The sequence below is a fragment of the Lissotriton helveticus genome, chromosome 3_1, assembly GCF_964261635.1.
Source record: "Lissotriton helveticus chromosome 3_1, aLisHel1.1, whole genome shotgun sequence".
Taxonomy (NCBI): domain Eukaryota; kingdom Metazoa; phylum Chordata; class Amphibia; order Caudata; family Salamandridae; genus Lissotriton; species Lissotriton helveticus.
Window position 1 is genome coordinate 395,988,170 of NC_136061.1, and position 22,136 is coordinate 396,010,305.

At 48.7% G+C, this 22,136-nt stretch overlaps 1 protein-coding gene across 1 annotated transcript in view; it reads right to left on the reverse strand.

Annotated features, from left to right (window-relative positions):
• RPA1 (replication protein A1) overlaps positions 1–22,136 on the reverse strand; it is a 251,759-nt gene that overhangs the window by 174,873 nt on the left and 54,750 nt on the right. The gene's annotated exons all lie outside the window — the stretch shown is intronic.

Sequence of the window (22,136 nt, forward strand, 5' to 3'; positions counted from 1 at the left end):
TGGATATAAGATAAGTAAGCCAGAAATCAACGTGCTAGACAAGCCTGGAACTGCTACTGTTGAGAATTCTGCATACATTACACACAAAATTACATTCCTCAGTTGTGGGGGGTTGAGAAATACTCCCAGGGACAACACACAGGGGAACAAAAAATATTTAGAGTTAAAAGCTTCCAGTGTTATACATAGGCTATTCGCTATTTCTGGATGCACACTGATGAACTGGAGCAATGAACATTCATATAATGACATTTCTGACATGCAAGCAAAAATATAATCTCTATAAGGAATAGTGCATGCTGTCTGCCAAGGAAATAGGGTTGTGAAAGTGTAGCAGTGAATGTGCGTAAGAACACACTCAAACGCAGTCAGAATATACTTCCCAGGTGCTTGCAGTCAAGGTTACCCGACTCCCTCTGCTGCATCACATAAGACGTGGAACAAAGCTGCAAGCACAGTAGTTTTTTTGCTGTTGGTGCTCCGTTGCTCTACTTGGACACTTATCTTGGCATGAAGTTGTACAATAAAACACTTTTCCCAGACGTTTTAAGACTGTCCTAGTTGTAAGCCTACAATCATTGCGATACTCAATTGTATTCCATTTATTCAGCATAACATTTAGAAATGGGCACAGATCCTCTGCATACTGAAGGTCATGGGTGGTACCCAAGAATGTATTTCCCAGTGGTATCAGAAAAACAGGTGGCCAATAGGACGGAAACTGAGTTAAAACAATCGACAGAGAATATACAATTATCTTAGTGTTTTGGAGCCCATGGGCTAGGTGATCTGTATCTATTGGAACAGTCGCCCTAACAGCATGCTAATTTTCAGTTTAAGTGTGCATTGCAACACTATGTAGTCAGGGCATTACTATTTTGTTTTTACCTAACAGACCAGTAGCTTCGTTTTATTGAGGTGAAAACCAGCTGTCAAGCACATGTGCAGTTATGATACAGCTTATAGCACCCAGCAAGACTGATATGGTTCCCAAGCCAGAATCAGAAAGGGGAAGGTCTGTCCTCGCCTCTTGCTTAGGAGACATGATTTGCACCAAATCCTAACTTTGTAGAAGGACAGCAGTAACCTTTACTTTATTCAGTCCCTCTGCCGTGGGTGCCCACCATATTCTCAGGCTTCATCCTGAAAGTTGGGTCACAAGAGATCCAAGACAGTACAGAACAATAAGTTAACATTTATTTAGTGATGGTGGAGCATAAATGGCACTGGAGGTTAAACTCAGAGTATACCTCCAACAGGAAGAATGACGACAAAGGCCAAGCAACAACAAGCATTGGCATAGCCAATAGGTCTCGCCTTTGGGACCTTATAAGAGTTTAGCCATGCAACACTTGATGTTGTTGCACCAAGGATATTGTGCTGGATAACTAAACACTTATAAGGTCCCAAAAGCGAGACCTATTGGCTATGCCAATGTTTGTTTTATACTTGTCCTTCATCAGTAGTGTTTCTAGGGCAAAAATTAAAAAATTATGATGCAGCACACTACTTAGTTCAAGTTTGTGATGTGGTGCGAACACTTGTATTTTCTGTCTTTCATCAGTCCTTGATGTGATTGTAGCACATCGGCATAGTCATTGTGCATATCGGGTATTAAGTCAAGGACTGAATTCATGATTTAATAGTCAGCTCACAAAATTTACTGAAGCAGAACTTGAGATCTGTAACCATCTTTTTACACAAGTGTATCTTTTCCATTTAAGAACAGAAATCTCTTTTGAAACCATCAGTGATACGCCCATTTCTTGTAGCAATCTTGGAAACAAATTATCAATGAGACTTCCTTCCAGCCAACAGTTCTATAACTTCTGTACATGGAGACTCTTACTAGGTCAGTTCTACAGCTGTCGGGCTGTCTGGCATTCTACATATTTGTAACTCCTCAAGTTTGCTCATTGATAAAATAATGTTAGGGTAATCTATACCGTTAGTGAATCTTATTTTACAATCAGCTGCTGAAGTGGTTTCTCTTTCACCAATGTGGGTGCCAAAATCCTAGTGGTGCTATAGCCCTATAAAAGTGTTAAAAGGTACCTTTCAGTTCCCCTTTGGCTCGGGTCACATCGTCGGCTTTCGTGTCTTTGTTTGGGGAGCTCACTTTGAGCATTTTCTCATCAACAGTTTATGATAGAGCTTAGAATACCAACTTGATAAAAAGCTGTTGGAGCTGAGAGCAGTTTGGTTAGCTTGAAGGTGTCTTCTCCATTAATTACAAAGGGAACGCTGATATTGAAGGACAGCATGACAGCGCTTATTTAAACAAGCAGGATGGAGCACGCCGCAACGTGCATAAGAAGAGAAAGGCGGCACATGCTTTATGCCGATACAGCAAGCCCGGGAGTAGTAAAATTAAAAAAAACAACACGCGAGTGGTGATCAAGTTGTGTGCGCGTGTGCACAAAGGAACTTTAAGAAAAAGCACGTAGCAGTACCAAAAGTGAAAGTGATCGCTCTCCAGATGGCGCCACGGGCACTAAAATCTGGCAGCTGCCAATCTAAGTCTGTGAGAAAGACACCGAATACAAGCGCTGTCAGGAAAAGGCCTACTTTTCATCGCAAACCCAATTGTAAACTCATAGAGGACTCCTGCTGACATAACAACAAACCAGAAAAAATAAGCTGCTAACAAGTGCTGCACGCACCAACCAAGAATATCAACTGCGTGCCGAGGGATTTGAGGTAGCCTTGAAGCAAAAAACACCCCGCAGAGACCAGAGGCGTGAGGTCAAATCCAAGTGTTTGAGGACAAGAGGACGAGCGTGGGCAGTTAAGAAGGGAAAAACTCAAAATTAAATCCGAAGCTGTTGACCGCACGTACAATCAAAAAAAAAAAAAAATGGCACGATTGGATAGTGGTTTGTTTTGTATTTATTAGAAGAATATAAAAATAAGCAGATTTATAATTGTTATAGGTGTCGCTCTATGCCACATAAATAAGATGTTGATCTTAAAAAATATGTAAACAAGACAAGCAATGGCCGTGCAGCCGTGAAAGTGACGCGGCCGTGAAAGTAATGACCAGCGATGCCGGAGGAAGAGATAAGAAAGGCAGATGGTGGCTGCGCGCGTGCACGCAAGCCTGAGGCCAGGAAAAGCTTGTGGGTAGCACTTTGAAAACCCCCTACCTAAAAGTTGAGCAAGCAGCGCATGCGCTGCTCTAGGTTCGACCTAAAAACTGTCTATGGGAAGCCACACACTCCACCACGCCAACGGTAAAACGACCAGAAAGACAAACGTAGGCCTCGATCCAGATTGACATGGCGCTCCACAGCATCAACGGGGAGCAGGCAGAGGCTTAAGAAGATGGGGCCTCACAAATGAAGTCAATGAAGCCTCCCCAGGTCAGCTAGAGGTGGTCCGCTGGAACGTTAGAGAAAGTTAAGTGTGGTGCGATACACCGTCAGGCAAAGCGCATTAAGGCAGATATCTTGCTACAGCAAGCAACGCACCTCATGCCCCGCTATGAGTGTATATACACACATTTCATACTGGATTCGCTAGGGGCTCTAGGAGAGTTGCTCTAATGCTACACCGCAGAACTCTGTTCATATGTGCCCAATCATTGTTAGAACCACAGGGTAGATACATCCTGGTTCATGGGATCACCATTGGTTATTCGTCATTAGAAGTCATCCAACTCACTCCCTTTTTTTTCCCTTAGGGTACACCTAATGAGGCTACACTCTGATTCTCCCCAATATGACCCACAGCCAAATTTTAGAACACCATGGCATACTGTCTTTCTATGAGACAACAACAAGTATAGGTTTTCTATGAAAACACTCTTGACCAACTAAACATTATTATGTAATTTTCTTTTCTTAGCCTCCAGTCGCTGTATCACCAGAAGCCATTATTTACACTCTCTAACATGCTTTTTCTATCAGGGCAGGAGTTCCGCTTTCACGAGAGGAATTCACAGGAATGACCCGCGTTTCCCACCAAGATGGCAGACACCATTAGCCAATGGAGGCGGCCATTTTCCCTGCGGTCTAGTCTCTCCCTTGAGTGACTGGACAGATACGTGAAGTACTTAACCGGTCTCCGTGCGCGGACACGCTAATATGTGGTCCTGTGGGGAGACGACTAGGTATTGACCTGCGAGGCGCTCTCACACCAAGTAAGTCATCATTTTTCCAGAGGCTGGTTCTGACAGTGCTTCAGACACGGACAATCATCACTCGAACTCCCACCCTTTCTTTTGCAACTAACGAGGCAATTTCTCCCAGTTTTTCCTCATTTACCAGATTTAGGACTAAGGCCCCTCGACCCCCACTGTCCATGAGGCATAGTAATGCTTCTCTAGAAGGTTGTAAACACTACCGCAGTAACGGCAGTTCCGTTTTTAGGTCGAGCTGGAGAAAGCAATGCGAAGCATTGCGTCCAGCTCAACAACTAATATTGCCCGTCTCCTGGGAATCTGAGACAGGGGTCGGGCACGCGCGGCGATTGGTGTCTGTGGACGCGCACGTTCAGGCCGGCGCTGTGCCCATCTCCTGCCTCAGATTCCCTGAAGTGCGCGAAACACATACACCCACGCAGGCACAATGTAGCAGGGCGCACGCACACAGAACCACATATACACACCCACAGCTAACAGACACACAGTCACACATATACATACATACATACACACGCCCAGCTGCACACGCGCACCCACACAGCTACACTCACACACACGCACACCCCCCCCTGCTGCCACCCCCACTACAACTAAGCCCCACTTACCGCATCGGCGCAACTCCGGACTTCAGCCGCCACCGCGGGGCTCTCCCTCGGGCATGGGAGCCCCGCGTCACCACTGCTCCTCTCCTGGCCACCCACTCCGTGGGCACTGGCTTCCAGCAGGAAACGGAAGTCCCGCCCCACGGCAGTTTTCGTCACGCGCACGTCTTGTTTTAAAGGGAGATTGAACAACTGCATAAATCTAATCTCGGACACCGCGGCATTAGCTTTCCCCCAAAAAAAACCATTGTATCTCCCTCACAGGCGGACCCGGGTCAGGTACGTTTTTTATTTTAATTTTAAACCAAGTCCCCCTGCCCCCACCTGCGAGTATTGCCAGTCGCCACTGGTTCAGTTTAAGGGGCTTGCGGTGGCACTGACACAGGTCTACAGAGTCTTCTGGTGGAAGAGACATCCTCGGTGTGATGTCCGCCAGGTTAGAGAGCTGCACGTTCCCGGGGAGGTCAGTCTTCCTTGTACACTTTTCCCTGCACTTGGTACAGGGACGAGTCGGTGCAGAGACGTCTGTTTCACTTCTGAAGGGCGGGTGCATGCTCAAGATCGCGGGATACCACGGGCACGTTGCACTTGTCTGATCACATTCTGGGATGGAAACAAGGAGCCGTATTTTCACCAAAAGCTTCTTGTTTTTTTAATGTGTTTAATTATCGTGAGTTATGTTTTTGAGAATTCCTTTGCAAACTCCTACCTGACACATATACACCATGTTTACTATAGACCTCACTAGGTCTGGCGCGAGCCTTACCAAGACTGGGGCAGTTCTTAATGGCGTTCCCCCTCTACCTCCCCCCCCCACATGGAATGTTGCACCGGTACCGTCTGCTATTTAATGCGTGGTTTTAAATATACCTTACAATGTACTCTAAAAAAAACCAGAATGCACACATGCATGAAATACCAACACATGCTATAAACTATGTGCAAGTGCATTTCGTCACGCGCTACCTGGCATTTTAAGCGTTCGGTGTTCTCAGATGTCGGCGCTTAGAGATTTCCTTTGAAATATTGACCTTCGCAATCTAGGCCCACGTGGATCTTGACATTCACCAAAGGCGGTCTGTGTTAGGATCCTTTCTTTCCAGGCACGAGCCGGGATCCCTTCTCAGCGCTGTAAAGGCGGATGGAGTGTTTCGGGTTTCCAATAAACGCGGGGTCGCTGGTCCCCCTCAGGCGAGAGATGCTGTTTACTCTCAAGATCCGGACACAGTTTTTTTGCAGTTACTACGCAGAAATACTACAACCCTATTTCCACGTGGGGTTCACCGGCGCATGTAAGAAAAAATGTAAGGTGTTGTTAGGCATGCTACCTGCTACACCAAGCGCCCTGGAAGCGCAGTTCAGCAAGGATCTGCCGCCGCTTGTGCAGAACTGGGAGAGAAGATCTGCTGTATTTAATATGTAGTTGCAAGAAGTAAATGGACAAGCGGAGAGCAATGCAACGGCCACTCTTTAATCAAAGAGGAATCCGAACAAACAGGCAGGCGGTATTAGCATGCTGCGCTACTAAGGATCTCCAACTAAATTGCTGTTTTGTGAGGTTCAACAAGGTAGAAAGGAAATCAGCAGCAGCAATTCACAATCCAGATGCGTAATGAAGAACCTGCTGAACACTAGCATAAATCGAAGCCAGACGAATGTCAATGTCTGTACACAGGGATCTGCAGAAAAGGGCAGCCAGAAAGGCTCCGAAATAAACATGTAGTAAAATCTAGAGTGGCAGAATAAGATTTATCCTCCGAACTAATAGTATGCACTTGGAAGGGGTGATTATTTTTGCATTAGTGCTAGATGTCCTATACCTCTGAATTGAAAATACACACTTTACGAATGACTGTTACTATTGCAAGTTGGCCAGGTGGATATATTCTGAAATCAAATAGCTAAGGCAGAGCAGAGTTTGCAATTGTCTTTTTAATACTTTGCTACTCGGCACACAAGATATCCTAAGCCATACAGTAATGCTGTGTTCTTTTAGGAACATCTTACTTGTGTATTTGGAGGTAGAACACTTAAATCCTGCCAATAATGGCCACTTTCTTGATTTTTGTATTGTGGAAATGGTTTTTGATGACTAGAATTTCAATATGGTTTTAATGATTCATAGGTTTTAATTAACCGTGCAAAAATTAACTTGAAACTTGTATTGTACAAGGGTATTTTTTCTGTAACATTTTTTTTGTTTTTACTACTTGTTATGAGGCATATAATTTGACTTGCTCAGTCATGTTAGTTGGAGAATTTCCAGAGTTGGGGTTAGAACCCATGATGCACGGACCGCAGTTTTGTCACTGGACAACATCACTTATTTCATCTTTTATTAATCAAGCACTGTTCTGAAGGGTGCTTCCTTGGCTAAAATTGCATCATCAGAGTTGAAATAAGTCTGCTGCTGTATTTGAAATGTGGAACCAGAGTGCATACTATCTAGCCTCCTTGCTCTAGGTAGTCGTCTGTACTGTGCAAGGATTACCTTTGGTAATCATTCTTCTATAGCATAGTAGGAACCTGTATCGTACCAGTGGGAGGGCCACCGTTGTGAATTGTATCTTGATCTCTTCCCACTCACTGCAACATAATTACACACCACATAGTTACACTGCACTCAATGCAGGATACACTCCAAATACCACTCAGTGCCACATATTTACACGCCACATAATTACACTGCATTCAATGTAACATACACTACAAATACCGCTCAGTGCCACGTAATTACACGCCACATAATTACACTGCACTCAATGAAACATACGCTCCAAATACCACTCAGTGTCATATAATTACACACCAAATAATTACACTGCACTCAATGCAACATATACTACCAAATACCACTCCGTGCCACAATTACACGCCACACAATTACACTCCACTGAATACAATGTACACTCCACACAATACCACTCAGTGCCACATAATTATATGCTACATAATTACACTGCACTCAATGCAACATACAGTCCAAATCCCACTCAGTGCCATATAATTACACTGCACTCAATGCAACATGCACTCCAAATCCCACTCAGTGCCACATAATTACACTGCACTCAATGCAACATGCACTCCAAATCCCACTCAGTGCCACATAATTACACGTCACATAATTACACTGCACTCAACGCAACATACACTCCAAATACCACTCAGTGCCACTGTTGGAATTGGGGGTTACCCAAGTCTCAAAGGGGGTAGCATGGCATCAAGCGGGCAGGCCAAACTTGGAGGACATGTGAAGCACTCACGCAGTACCCTCAGTCAACACACCAGGCACACCACAAAAGAGGCAGGACACCAATTTGAGTTGGAAAAAGATACGTCATTTAGTAGGGTTTCCAACCTGCAAGGCAAAAGAATGCAAAACAGTAGTGTCACACAGGGCGCCAAATGGCGCCAGAGCCAAGTGAATAAAGGGGGGAATTATTTACATAGGAAGTAGTCCATGCTGAAATAAAGAACAATTGTGATTAAATAACAGTAGTCCTGGGGCCAAATCTGGCGGGGCCAACTCAGGCTCTCATCCTTAGGGGGTTGTAATAGTCCTGGGGCCAAATCTGGCGGGGCCAACTCAGGCTCTCATCCTTAGGGGGTTGTAATTGCAAAATTCTACGTTAGCATAGAAATACATCATGCACATTAGCACCAACCCACCCCTGTTAGGGAAAAACAACAACAGAGCATTACAGCACATACTAGTCAGGAGCACCTGTAAGAAATCAGTACGGCAGGCTCATTAACCAGGGCATAAACAGGGGCCTGGAATAACTCATCAGGCCAGCATAGGGGCACCACGGCACTAACAGGGCGCAAAAGCATACAATCACCCATCAGGTGTAAAACCACAGTATACCTAGGCCTCCATAACCTTAGTGTAGGCATAACATTTGCATAACCACATTAGCAGGGTAATCAGCAGACCATAACACTAGGCGCAGTGGCGCATCACACCTGGACAGGTAACATGAAACGCTGCGTTACCCTAGGCAACCAGCATCCTGATCAGAAATGAACATAGCAAATAACCATTGCAGGGCTCAGGGGTCAACAAGCCATTAACAACCAGGCTGAGTTACCCAGCCCTTCACTCTGCAGGGCCTGACACCTAGCTAGGGGTTAACTTGTCCCTCTACCAATCCCGGGGAGGTTTCAGTAATGTCCCAGCCCAGTCTAGAGGCTTAAAAAGGAGATCAATAGGGCCAATGAAGATCAGTACAGTTTCCAGGGGGGCTAGCACAAGTCCTGGGGCGAGCACCGACCCTGTGCCCCGACCTCCACACAGTTTAATCCAAGCCCCACTCACCAGCTACTCCTGGGTTCTAGATCCGGGCTCCATCCACACTGCTGGCCCCTTTTGTCAAGGGGGGGGCGAGCAGGAGGCTCCACGCGGCCTTCTCCCGGGACTTCTGAGATAAGGGGGGGGCAAGCACCGACAATGTGCCTCGAGGCCCCCCCTCTGGGACCTTGCCACCAGTCGCAGGACTCACGGCAGCACTCAGGGCTTGCAGGCTCCGTCTGGGCCCTCTCCCTGCTTTCCCCCGGAATCCTCCACAGCTCGGGGACCCGGGATTTCCCTGTGTGGGGTTCTCTTCACTGGCTCCCACAGGTCGGGAGGCGGGGCTGGTACCGGCAATGCACCCCGGCCCCTCTTCTACCATTACCGGCCCCTCGCGTGGGGCACAGACCGGCGGGGTGGCCTCCCGCTCCGGTCGCTCTTCTCAGGGCTCCCTCCTGATCACGGGGGCCCTGCAACTAAGCTTCACCCGGGCCCCTCCTTCCTCATGGGGACCCGGGGCTGCCTTAGGTCCGGGCAGGCTCTCTTTGGGGCACAGACCGGCGGGGTGGCCTCCCGCTCCGGTCGCTTAATCCTCGGGGCTCCCCCCTCGTCCACGGGGGCCCCGCTCCAGCGCTTCACCCGGGTCCCCCTCCTACCTCATGGGGACCTGGGGCTGGGATTCCGCTTCTCCTGGCCTTCCCGGCCGTCAGCCAATCCCTGCGCGGCCTTTACAGGTCACGGCCGCGCAGGCCAATCAGTGCGCGACGGGGGCGGGCCGATGATGCAGCCTGGCCCCCGTCATGTGACGGGAGAACCTGACGGCCTCAGGGCCTAGCGCGGCCCTTCCTGCACTTCGGCGGCCCTCTCCTGGTACCGGGGGCCGCCGCAACGATTTCCACAGCGGTGGGGGGGGGTCCCCACGATGGCGCCGGGCCGCGGCGGTGATTTCCGGTGGCAATAAGGGGTAGGCTCCCTTCTGATTAATTATTTATATAGCGACAGAAGCGCGCCTCCTCACACCACAGCGCTATTCACAGCGCACTGCTCCTTGCCCCAGTCTCCTCAGGGAACAGCGTTTTTCACCGCGCACTACTCCTCAGCAGATGGCGCTATTTACAGCGCACTGCTCTTCAGCGCTTCACCACACAGCGCTATGCAGGGCACAGTTCGAGTTCCTAGCGCTTCTCAATTATAGCGCTTGACAGGCAGTCCAGAGGCAGTCTAATAGACACAGTTCCTCGAGGGCACACTCCTCCTCAGAATAGCGCTTGACGGGCAGTACCTCACAAGGGCAACAGTTCCCTCAGGCAGCTCCTCACGACCCAGTACTCCCACAGGGTCACAGCTTCAGCAGGGGGAGTGGACAATCCTATTTCTCACCTCCTGGGCGCTTCTTCATTGTAGCGCTGGCGTAACTCCCGGTTCCCACAGTGTCAGGGACCTGGGTAGGGGCCCTCCCTTGTCAGGGGCCCATGGGGACAGCAGAGGGGGGGTCATAGGGGTGCAGGGCCCAGCTCACAGGCCCATGTGGCGGTAGCACCTCACAGCAGGTCCCCTCTCTTCTTTGTCCCAGCGCTGACTGACTCTCTGGTGACACTTCACCCTATTTATACCCTCCTCCCAGGCAGTGCCAGGACCTTCTAGAATGTTGGCACATCTAGCCTAAACTGGTTCTAGGGGAGGGGGTGAGCACCCTGGGTGCCAGGCTTTCCCTCCAAAACTAGGGGTAGCTGGGTAATATTATCTAGACTGCTGACCTATGTCAGTCCAGTGGCAAAACCCATGGCCATGGCATCCATTTTAAAAACAATACATTTCAGTCAGGTACATTTCCAAAATGGGAGTGCAGTTTTAAAATGGGGGATTTTACAAGTGCTCACATTATGTCAGGTAATTACATTTTCACAAGGTGTCTCACACCACTCATGGCCTATACAGGTTTAATCCCATGGGGGAGACATTCAAGTTAGGGGGTCAAAAGCGAAAAATTTTGGGGGGAAAAGGCCAAGTCCAACACGACTCCCCCCCAGCCAAAAGCCAGGGTAGACATATCAATGCCTTGATGGGCTTCCCTGCTTGGGGCGGAAAAAGGTGGACGCAGGCCTGCAACTACAGGAGCACCTGCAGTCTCTCCTCCACTCTGGAACCCAATGGTTCTTTTTCGCATCCCTCCTTTCACCAACATCACCACCCCACTGGTGTTCCCTAGTGGGATGTCTCTCCTTCCTAGAGTGGGAGGCTCTAGCCTCAGGCGTGTAATTCCCTTGGACCACTCTCTTCTCTCCAAACTGCCACTGGTCCACCCATCTGGGGTCTACACCCTCAGACTGACCAGCCCTTAGGGGCGAGGCTCTCCTCCCCCTACTTCTCCTCCTAGGGTTCCTCCATCTCCTACGCTGGGGGACACCCTCACACAACTCTCTCCCCAACCTGGAGCCGAAACCCACAGGCTGAACCGGTGACAGGGGCGAGTCCTCCCTCTCCCTGCACCCCCTCCCAGAGTTCCGCACCCTCCTAACTGGAGTAGTACCCCTGGGAGTCACTTCCGGGGGGACTCTGGTTACAGAGGTCCCTCCCACCAGGGCAGGCAAACCCTGTCCCTGGCCACCCAACCCAGGATCTGCGCCCTGTGGCTGAGCTGGTGACAGAGAAGAGACCTTCCTCCCTCTGCACCCCCTCCCAGAGTTCCGCACCCTCCCACTGGGAGTAGTACCCCTGGGAGTCAAATTGGTAGGGACCTGAATTACAGGTACCCCACCCTCCAGGTCAGGCAACCCCTTAACCTGGAACCCCAGTCCAGGATCTAAACCCTGTGACTGGTCAAACCCCCGAACCACTGGAGCTCCAATTAATGATGCTCCGGGTCCTCCTGACATGAGGGGATCCTTTCCTCTGGATGACGCATCGGGACAGCCTAGTCTCCCAACCGGAGGTTCTCTTAAAGAACACTCCAGGCCCGGTGACCACAGCTGGGGCCTCTCGGGACACCTCCCCGTCTCACTCCCTTCAGGATCACTTCCCTCAGCCTTCCCAGACGCTCTGGCACTTACCCAGAGGTCTGCCTCCCGTGCAAGTTCCCTGGGGTCTGAGAACCCGCACCGCAACAGATGGTGACGCAGTCTTGGGACACAACTCCTTAGCATGTGCTCCCGGATAACGGCATGGCACAGCCCTTCCCAATCCTCCACTGCTCTCCTCACCACCCAATCCTCCAGTACAGTCCAACACTCCTCCTCAAACTCTCCCCAGGACTGATGGAACAGCTTTCCCCTGCCCCTAAACACTAACCCGTCCTCCTCTTCCGGGGAATCAGGCACAGTCTCTTGGGTTTCGGGAGTGGGACTCCTTGCACTGGACCTACACTCGCTGCCACCACTGGATCCCACCCTCTTCGGTGAATCCAGACTCCTAAAACCACTCTCAGGGGACAACCTACCCACCTGAGCTGATCTCTCCCTGGCGAAGGCCCTCTCCGCCTCCGCCATCCTCTCCAGCGCTAGGACTTTTTCAGTCTCTAGTCGCTGCTCTTCTACCCTCAGCTGCGCTAAGCCCTCGGCATGCCTGAGCTTTGCCAGCGCCAGCTGATACTCCCTCTCCTCCCTCCTATCTACCCACTCTTCTGGGGACAGGGAAAGGGATGGGGCAGTGCCCCCGGGACTGGACCCAGTGCGAGACTCCCTATCTTCGGTGTCCTCCACAGCTACTGGCGTCTCTGCCCTGCTAGACTCTTCCTCCTCCTCATCGGAGCAATTACCTCCCAGGGTTCTGGATGGGGAGCCCTCTCTCTGGTCTCTAACCCACTGACCCTTCAAAACTTCGGGGGGGTAGTCAGACAAATCCCCACCAATCTCTAAGGGCTCTCCCCTCTTGAGGGCCTCATAGAGAAACAAATTCCTCCTAATGTTCCCTACTGGGGGTATCCCTCTCTCCAGGAGGAAGTCTATCACCTCCTGTTCGGTGTACTCCATTAGTTCCACTTCCTGGTAAATCAACCCCATCGTGGCGAGGTACACCCGGGACACACCCTCCCAGTGATACAAGGGGACAATTCAGAATACTCTTCAGGAGGAAGCAATCAAAAACAATATTCAAACAATAATCCCCACCACAAGGCTCTACTTGTGGTGTAACCCGTGGCCGCTGTGGTACTGCGCAAACACAAGTCCTATCCCACCGCTCTGCCACCAAATGTTGGAATTGGGGGTTACCCAAGTCTCAAAGGGGGTAGCATGGCATCAAGCGGGCAGGCCAAACTTGGAGGACATGTGAAGCACTCACGCAGTACCCTCAGTCAACACACCAGGCACACCACAAAAGAGGCAGGACACCAATTTGAGTTGGAAAAAGATACGTCATTTAGTAGGGTTTCCAACCTGCAAGGCAAAAGAATGCAAAACAGTAGTGTCACACAGGGCGCCAAATGGCGCCAGAGCCAAGTGAATAAAGGGGGGAATTATTTACATAGGAAGTAGTCCATGCTGAAATAAAGAACAATTGTGATTAAATAACAGTAGTCCTGGGGCCAAATCTGGCGGGGCCAACTCAGGCTCTCATCCTTAGGGGGTTGTAATTGCAAAATTCTACGTTAGCATAGAAATACATCATGCACATTAGCACCAACCCACCCCTGTTAGGGAAAAACAACAACAGAGCATTACAGCACATACTAGTCCGGAGCACCTGTAAGAAATCAGTACGGCAGGCTCATTAACCAGGGCATAAACAGGGGCCTGGAATAACTCATCAGGCCAGCATAGGGGCACTAACAGGGCGCAAAAGCATACAATCACCCATCAGGTGTAAAACCACAGTATACCTAGGCCTCCATAACCTTAGTGTAGGCATAACATTTGCATAACCACATTAGCAGGGTAATCAGCAGACCATAACACTAGGCGCAGTGGCGCATCACACCTGGACAGGTAACATGAAACGCTGCGTTACCCTAGGCAACCAGCATCCTGATCAGAAATGAACATAGCAAATAACCATTGCAGGGCTCAGGGGTCAACAAGCCATTAACAACCAGGCTGAGTTACCCAGCCCTTCACTCTGCAGGGCCTGACACCTAGCTAGGGGTTAACTTGTCCCTCTACCAATCCCGGGGAGGTTTCAGTAATGTCCCAGCCCAGTCTAGAGGCTTAAAAAGGAGATCAATAGGGCCAATGAAGATCAGTACAGTTTCCAGGGGGGCTAGCACAAGTCCTGGGGCGAGCACCGACCCTGTGCCCCGACCTCCACACAGTTTAATCCAAGCCCCACTCACCAGCTACTCCTGGGTTCTAGATCCGGGCTCCATCCACACTGCTGGCCCCTTTTGTCAAGGGGGGGGGGCGAGCAGGAGGCTCCACGCGGCCTTCTCCCGGGACTTCTGAGATAAGGGGGGGGCAAGCACCGACAATGTGCCTCGAGGCCCCCCCTCTGGGACCTTGCCACCAGTCGCAGGACTCACGGCAGCACTCAGGGCTTGCAGGCTCAGTCTGGGCCCTCTCCCTGCTTTCCCCCGGAATCCTCCACAGCTCGGGGACCCGGGATTTCCCTGTGTGGGGTTCTCTTCACTGGCTCCCACAGGTCGGGAGGCGGGGCTGGTACCGGCAATGCACCCCGGCCCCTCTTCTACCATTACCGGCCCCTCGCGTGGGGCACAGACCGGCGGGGTGGCCTCCCGCTCCGGTCGCTCTTCTCAGGGCTCCCTCCTGATCACGGGGGCCCTGCAACGAAGCTTCACCCGGGCCCCTCCTTCCTCATGGGGACCCGGGGCTGCCTTAGGTCCGGGCAGGCTCTCTTTGGGGCACAGACCGGCGGGGTGGCCTCCCGCTCCGGTCGCTTAATCCTCGGGGCTCCCCCCTCGTCCACGGGGGCCCCGCTCCAGCGCTTCACCCGGGTCCCCCTCCTACCTCATGGGGACCTGGGGCTGGGATTCCGCTTCTCCTGGCCTTCCCGGCCGTCAGCCAATCCCTGCGCGGCCTTTACAGGTCACGGCCGCGCAGGCCAATCAGTGCGCGACGGGGGCGGGCCGATGATGCAGCCTGGCCCCCGTCATGTGACGGGAGAACCTGACGGCCTCAGGGCCTAGCGCGGCCCTTCCTGCACTTCGGCGGCCCTCTCCTGGTACCGGGGGCCGCCGCAACGATTTCCACAGCGGTGGGGGGGGGGTCCCCACGATGGCGCCGGGCCGCGGCGGTGATTTCCGGTGGCAATAAGGGGTAGGCTCCCTTCTGATTAATTATTTATATAGCGACAGAAGCGCGCCTCCTCACACCACAGCGCTATTCACAGCGCACTGCTCCTTGCCCCAGTCTCCTCAGGGAACAGCGTTTTTCACCGCGCACTACTCCTCAGCAGATGGCGCTATTTACAGCGCACTGCTCTTCAGCGCTTCACCACACAGCGCTATGCAGGGCACAGTTCGAGTTCCTAGCGCTTCTCAATTATAGCGCTTGACAGGCAGTCCAGAGGCAGTCTAATAGACACAGTTCCTCGAGGGCACACTCCTCCTCAGAATAGCGCTTGACGGGCAGTACCTCACAAGGGCAACAGTTCCCTCAGGCAGCTCCTCACGACCCAGTACTCCCACAGGGTCACAGCTTCAGCAGGGGGAGTGGACAATCCTATTTCTCACCTCCTGGGCGCTTCTTCATTGTAGCGCTGGCGTAACTCCCGGTTCCCACAGTGTCAGGGACCTGGGTAGGGGCCCTCCCTTGTCAGGGGCCCATGGGGACAGCAGAGGGGGGGTCATAGGGGTGCAGGGCCCAGCTCACAGGCCCATGTGGCGGTAGCACCTCACAGCAGGTCCCCTCTCTTCTTTGTCCCAGCGCTGACTGACTCTCTGGTGACACTTCACCCTATTTATACCCTCCTCCCAGGCAGTGCCAGGACCTTCTAGAATGTTGGCACATCTAGCCTAAACTGGTTCTAGGGGAGGGGGTGAGCACCCTGGGTGCCAGGCTTTCCCTCCAAAACTAGGGGTAGCTGGGTAATATTATCTAGACTGCTGACCTATGTCAGTCCAGTGGCAAAACCCATGGCCATGGCATCCATTTTAAAAACAATACATTTCAGTCAGGTACATTTCCAAAATGGGAGTGCAGTTTTAAAATGGGGGATTTTACAAGTGCTCACATTATGTCAGGTAATTACATTTTCACAAGGTGTCTCACACCACTCATGGCCTATACAGGTTTAATCCCATGGGGGAGACATTCAAGTTAGGGGGTCAAAAGCGAAAAATTTTGGGGGGAAAAGGCCAAGTCCAACAGCCACCTAATTACACAGCACATAATTACACTGCACTCAATGCAACATACACTCCAAATACCACTCAGTGCCATATAGTTATATGCAACATAATTACACTGCACTCAATGCAACATACACTTCAAATAGCACTCAGAGCCAGAAAATTACACACCACACAATTACACTCTACTGAATGCAACACACACTCCACACAATATCACTCAGTGCCACATAATGATATGCGACAACTACTAAGTAACACTCAGTCAAAAACCTGCTCAAAAATGAGGGTTTAAAAAATTGTGTGTGCTGCTTGCAAAATCAATAACAGGACACCCTTGCGTTAGTTACAGTGTTCCCATCATGGATGCTGTGGTAGCGCATAGTGATGGGGAGTGTATGTTGTATTCAGTAGAGTGTAATTATGTGGCGTGTAATTATACGGCACCGAGTGGTATTTGGAGTGTATTTTGCATTGAGTGCAGTGTAATTATGTATCCTTTAATTATATGGCACTGAGTGGTATTGTTTGGAGTATGTTGCATTGAGTGCAGTGTAATTATGTAGCATATCATTATGTACTACACTAGGGAGGGTCAGAGGGAAAGTTTAATGACCAAGAGTGCTACGTCCCTCGTAAGTACTAGACACCAACTACTAAGTAACACTCAGTCAAAAACCTGCTCAAAAATGAGGGTTTAAAAAATTGTGTGTGCTGCTTGCAAAATCAATAACAGGACACCCTTGCGTTAGTTACAGTGTTCCCATCCATGATGCACTCAATGCAAAATACACTCCAAATACCACTCGGTGCCGTATAATTACACGTATAATTACACGCCACATAATTACACTCTACTGAATACAACATACACTCCCCATATTACCACTCAGTGCCACATAATTACACGCCACATAAATACACTTCTCAATACAACGTAAATACACTCCACATTATACCACTCAGTGCCATATAATTACACACCTCATACTTACACTCTACTCAATGCAACATAAATACACTCTGTCTATCTATCACCCTCCCTCTATCTATCACCCTCCCTCTATCTATCACCCTCCCTCTATCTATCACCCTCCCTCTATCTATCGCCCTCCCTCTATCTATCGCCCTCCCTCTATCTATCACATCACCACAGTATAACTCAGCATCACCACAGTATAACTCAGCATCACCACAGTATAACTCAGCATCACCACAGTATAACTCAGCATCACCACAGTATAACTCAGCATCACCACAGTATAACTCAGCATCACCACAGTATAACTCAGCATCACCACAGTATAACTCAGCATCACCACAGTATAACTCAGCATCACCACAGTATAACTCAGCGGCACCACAGCAAAACTCAGCGGCACCACAGCATAACTCAGGGGCACCACAGCATAACTCAGGGGCACCACAGCATAACTCAGGGGCACCACAGCATAACTCCGCATCACTCAGGGGCACCACAGCATCACTCAGGGGCACCACAGCATCACTCAGGGGCACCACAGCATCACTATGCGCTACCACAGCATCACTGAACGCCACAGCATCACTCATCGCCACCATAACATCACTCAGCGCCACCACAGCATCAATCTGTGCAACCATTCAATAACAACTGGTTCAAATATGTTCTCAATGTTTCAAGCTTTATTACAAATGTCACAAAAATTATGTTAAAATTTCACTTCTGTTCCTGGATTTTCGTCACAATAAAATACAATGAACAGAATCTTCACAAAAGTTATTTACAAAAGTTTAAGCTATTGTCATTGTAAAGTAGAATAACTTTTATTTAAGTATTAATTATTTTTTTTTAAGGCTATTGCTATTTGTAATATCAATACATCTAAGTCACGTAAATACATCACATATTGCATTACAAATGCTATAGGTGTCAAATTTGCAAAAGCTACAACTATTGGCATTGTAAATGACAAAGCTATTAAATTCGCTATTTTCAAAACCAACACATAAATAAAAAAATTGTCATTTACAATACCAATAGCTCAAGCTTTCCTAATGCGAGACCTATTGCATTGCAAATTCTTGTTATACATGTGTGTGTTTTCTTTGATGTCACGAGGTACATGTGTTATTCACTAGTGGCACTTTTTCCAGCATGCAGTGTTTCCTACACAGGCTAAAAACCAGGCGCAGAACTGGAACATTGTACGCACCAATATGGAATTATATAGAGTGTGGAAACGCATTGAATAGTGATGTATACCCACCCACTCGAATGAGGGGGGGGGGGGGGGGGCCTTTATTGCTATAACTTTGTTTGTTTTTCCATCACACAGATACAATGTGACAAAGTCTTGATCGTATGTATTGTCTAACGCATGCTTTATAGTTGCAGAGTTCATTTATTTGTTTAGTATCTAAGATTGCCTGATTTGGGCTGATAATTTTTATTTTATTTATTTTGAAAGTTTTATATAGCGCGAACAAGATCTTTGCAGATATCAGAGTGCTTTACAAATACAGGAGGTAAGGAAACAAGAAACATAGGAGAGATTAACAGACTTTTGAGCATAGAATACTTGTAGGTAAAAAATGAAAAGCAAAATAGGGTGGGTCCATGGGGTAGCATAATAATTGACTAAAACCAATGATACAAATCGACAATCAGACAAACAATAGTGCAGATAGGTGTAGATCCTCAAATAGATCCAGAGTACAAGTTCAGGTGAATTTAGTCATGAGGATAGCTTTTACTTCTTTTTTAAAGAATGCAGAGGAGGAGATAAGTCTGGTTTCAGGAGGGAGTGAGTTCCAGATCCTGGGTGCCATTCCTGAAAAAGAGCGTTTATATGTTTTTTCCTTCCGGAATCTACGAGGTTTCAGGAGAAGATTCTTTGTGCTTCTAGTGGTTCTTGAGCCACCAGATATTGTCAGTTTCTGAGTGAGGTAGCCGGGTGAGTTGTGGTGTACAGCTCTGTGCGTCATGCAGGCAATTTTCAGATGTATCCTTGCTTCAAAAGGCAGCCAGTTCAGGGATTTTAAGTCAGGGGAAATATGCGAGTGTTTTTTTGATCCAGTGAGGAGTCTTGCTGCAGCGTTCAGAGAGGCTCTCAGGGGTGCAGTAGTAGATAGAGGGAGTCCGCAAAGGGCGACGCTACCGTAGTCTAAGCGAGGAATGACTAGGGCTTGTACAGCAGTTTGGAAGTCCTTGGCTGGGAGGAAGGGTTTAAGTTTCCTCAAGGTATTGGTTTGGAAATTAGCTCCCTTAGTAGCTTTGCTGATATGCTGCTGCATGTTGAGATTGGTGTCAAGTGTAATGCCTAAGGATTTCGCTGAGTTCACGATGGTAGGTTGGACATTGAGTGCAGATAGGTGTTAAGCCAAGTTTGGGTGGTGGAGATTTTCGCGGGAGGTGAGATCAGAAGGAACTCAGTTTTCAGAGCTTTGAGTTTGAGGTGATTATCGGGAAGCCATGATTGGGTGTTTCTGAGCGTTGAGTTCAGAAGTTTGATGTCTTTGGGGGATTGTAATTTGAGATATAGTTGGGTGTCGTCGGCGTACATGTGAAAGTGTACATTAGATGCTTATAACAAGGTGGTGAGAGGTTCCATGACCAGATTGAGCAATGTTGGGGATAAAGAAGATCCTTGTGGGACGCCTAAAGTTACAGGCACTGGTAGGGACATCAAGTTGTTACTCTTGAATTTCTGAGCCCTGTTATGCAGAAAGGAGGTGAACCATTTGAGAACAGTCCCAGATAGGCCCATTCTGGTGTTTAACAGCTCGAGTAAGTTCTCGTGTTTGACAGTGTCAAATGCTGAGGAGAGATCAAGAAGGATGAGAAGGCAGGTATCGTTTTGATCTAGGATTTGGAGTGCGTCATCAATTATGTGTGTCATAGCAGTTTCAGTACTGTGCCCTGCTCGGAAACCTGATTGATGAGAGTTGAGGAGGTCAAACTGATCAATGTGTTTTGTTAATTGGAGTTGTATGCATTTTTCCAAATGTTTTGAAAGTGTGGGAATATTGGTAATAGGATGGTAATTGTTTAGGTCAGTAGGGTCCGCTGTTGGTTTCTTGAGTATAGGTGTAACTTGTCCAATTTTGAGTGAGTCTGGGATGAGTCCTTGTTGAAGTGAACTGTTAATAATTTTGGTCCAGAGTGGGAGGAGTAATGGGATGAAGTCTTTTACCGCGTTGGCAGGAAGAGGGTCTGTGAGGTGATTAGAGGGTTTCAATGTGCTGAGCAGTTTTAGAATTGTTTCTTCCGAGTAGGTGTCAAAGGATGACTAAGCAGCATTGTTTTTTGGTTCAGTGGGTGTTCTGCTGCGGGGGTTGGAGTAAAGGATTACGTCATTGCGAAGATCGCTCCTTATGTTATCAGTCTTTAGTTTGAAGAAAGCAGAGAAGTCTTCACATGATGGTATTTCGCCTATTGTGCTATGTGTAAGTTGGGGATGTTCCTTGGATTGTGTTTTGATTAGTTCAAATAGTTTTCTTGGCCGGTTTTTTGCTTGATCGAGCTGAAGGCTGAAGAAATCTGATTTGGTGCGATTAATTTTCCTGAAGTAGGTGTTTCTCTTTTTCTTCAGAGTTTTAAGGTGCACTGCCGAAGGGGCTGATCTCCAGGTGCGCTCTGCCATGATAAGGAGTGACAAACACAGGGCTGGTCCCTGTGTGGTCCTGACGAAGAAATTTGGGGAAGCTCGAAACATGTTGAGGTATACAAAGGATTTCGAACACATTATAGTTAGGTCTACTTGTATCACACCCTGTTTTTAGACATACCAAACTAAGAGCAACAATAAAGTATTTGGCCTACTAGCAAGGTATTTTTAACTAACTTTAGCCCACTCCACTACATTTTCGCACTACACATAGTCTTCCACTTAAGTGCTCCTACGTAAATATCGCAAGTCGTAGCACGCCTCAGCTCGTACATAGCTGAGATGGCCCCTATGATGAAGCATGTCACCGTGGGGAAACCCTGGTGAGTGAGGGGACTCAAGAAATAACTTTTTCTTTCCTGCTGTTTCCAGATCTCATTGATTGGAAACCTTATCCCTGTCCAACAGCTAGGTCCTCTACCCGACACTTCGGGTATTTTGTTCAGTATTGATTAAGGAGGGCGGGCCTAGCTCAGAAAAACCTCTACCCCCCCTCATTTTTGTTCAAATAGAGTAATGCCACATGTCAGACCTGGTCCACCCAGAGCAGGACCAGGGGAGGAGTGCTGGTGCTGGAGGGGGATTTACAGTGCGAGGTCTCTCTGCCATGAGCAACCCACAGCAGTGTCTGTGTTCTTGTAGGGTGTGGGAGGGCTCCGAGGGAAGGGGGGGAGGGGGGAGACACAAACAGGCAGACTCTCCTTTGAACCCCAGCCCCGCCTCCAAATTCCTGCGTGCCCTCGTACCCTCCTCCAGCGCACCTCCCCCTTCAGACCAATTAACACATCCTCCTAACGGCTGAGAGAGAGGATTTGATTTAAAGAAATATTGGTTTAGCTCCGAGAGGCCCCGGCTTGGGGGACACCGTTAAAGGGCCGACTGGAAGAGTGCGCATTTGTGATGTCTAAAAACACAACTTTCAGGGGAAGCCGTGGTATACAGCTATGGTTTCACAGAGAGCGCACAATGATGCGTCGTGATGAAATAATATGATTAATACTCAAGATACAAACAATTTTAACACCTTATAAAAAAAAACTACAGGCACACATTTGTATATTAAAGGAACGAATTATAGAGATAACGAAAACATTGTAAAAGCAGAATTACAATTATTCAGATCATTGTTGTTAGTAAAGGCAGCCGTGTTATTAATCATTATAATATCGTACAGTGTAATTGTTGCTAATATTATGTTACTGCATGG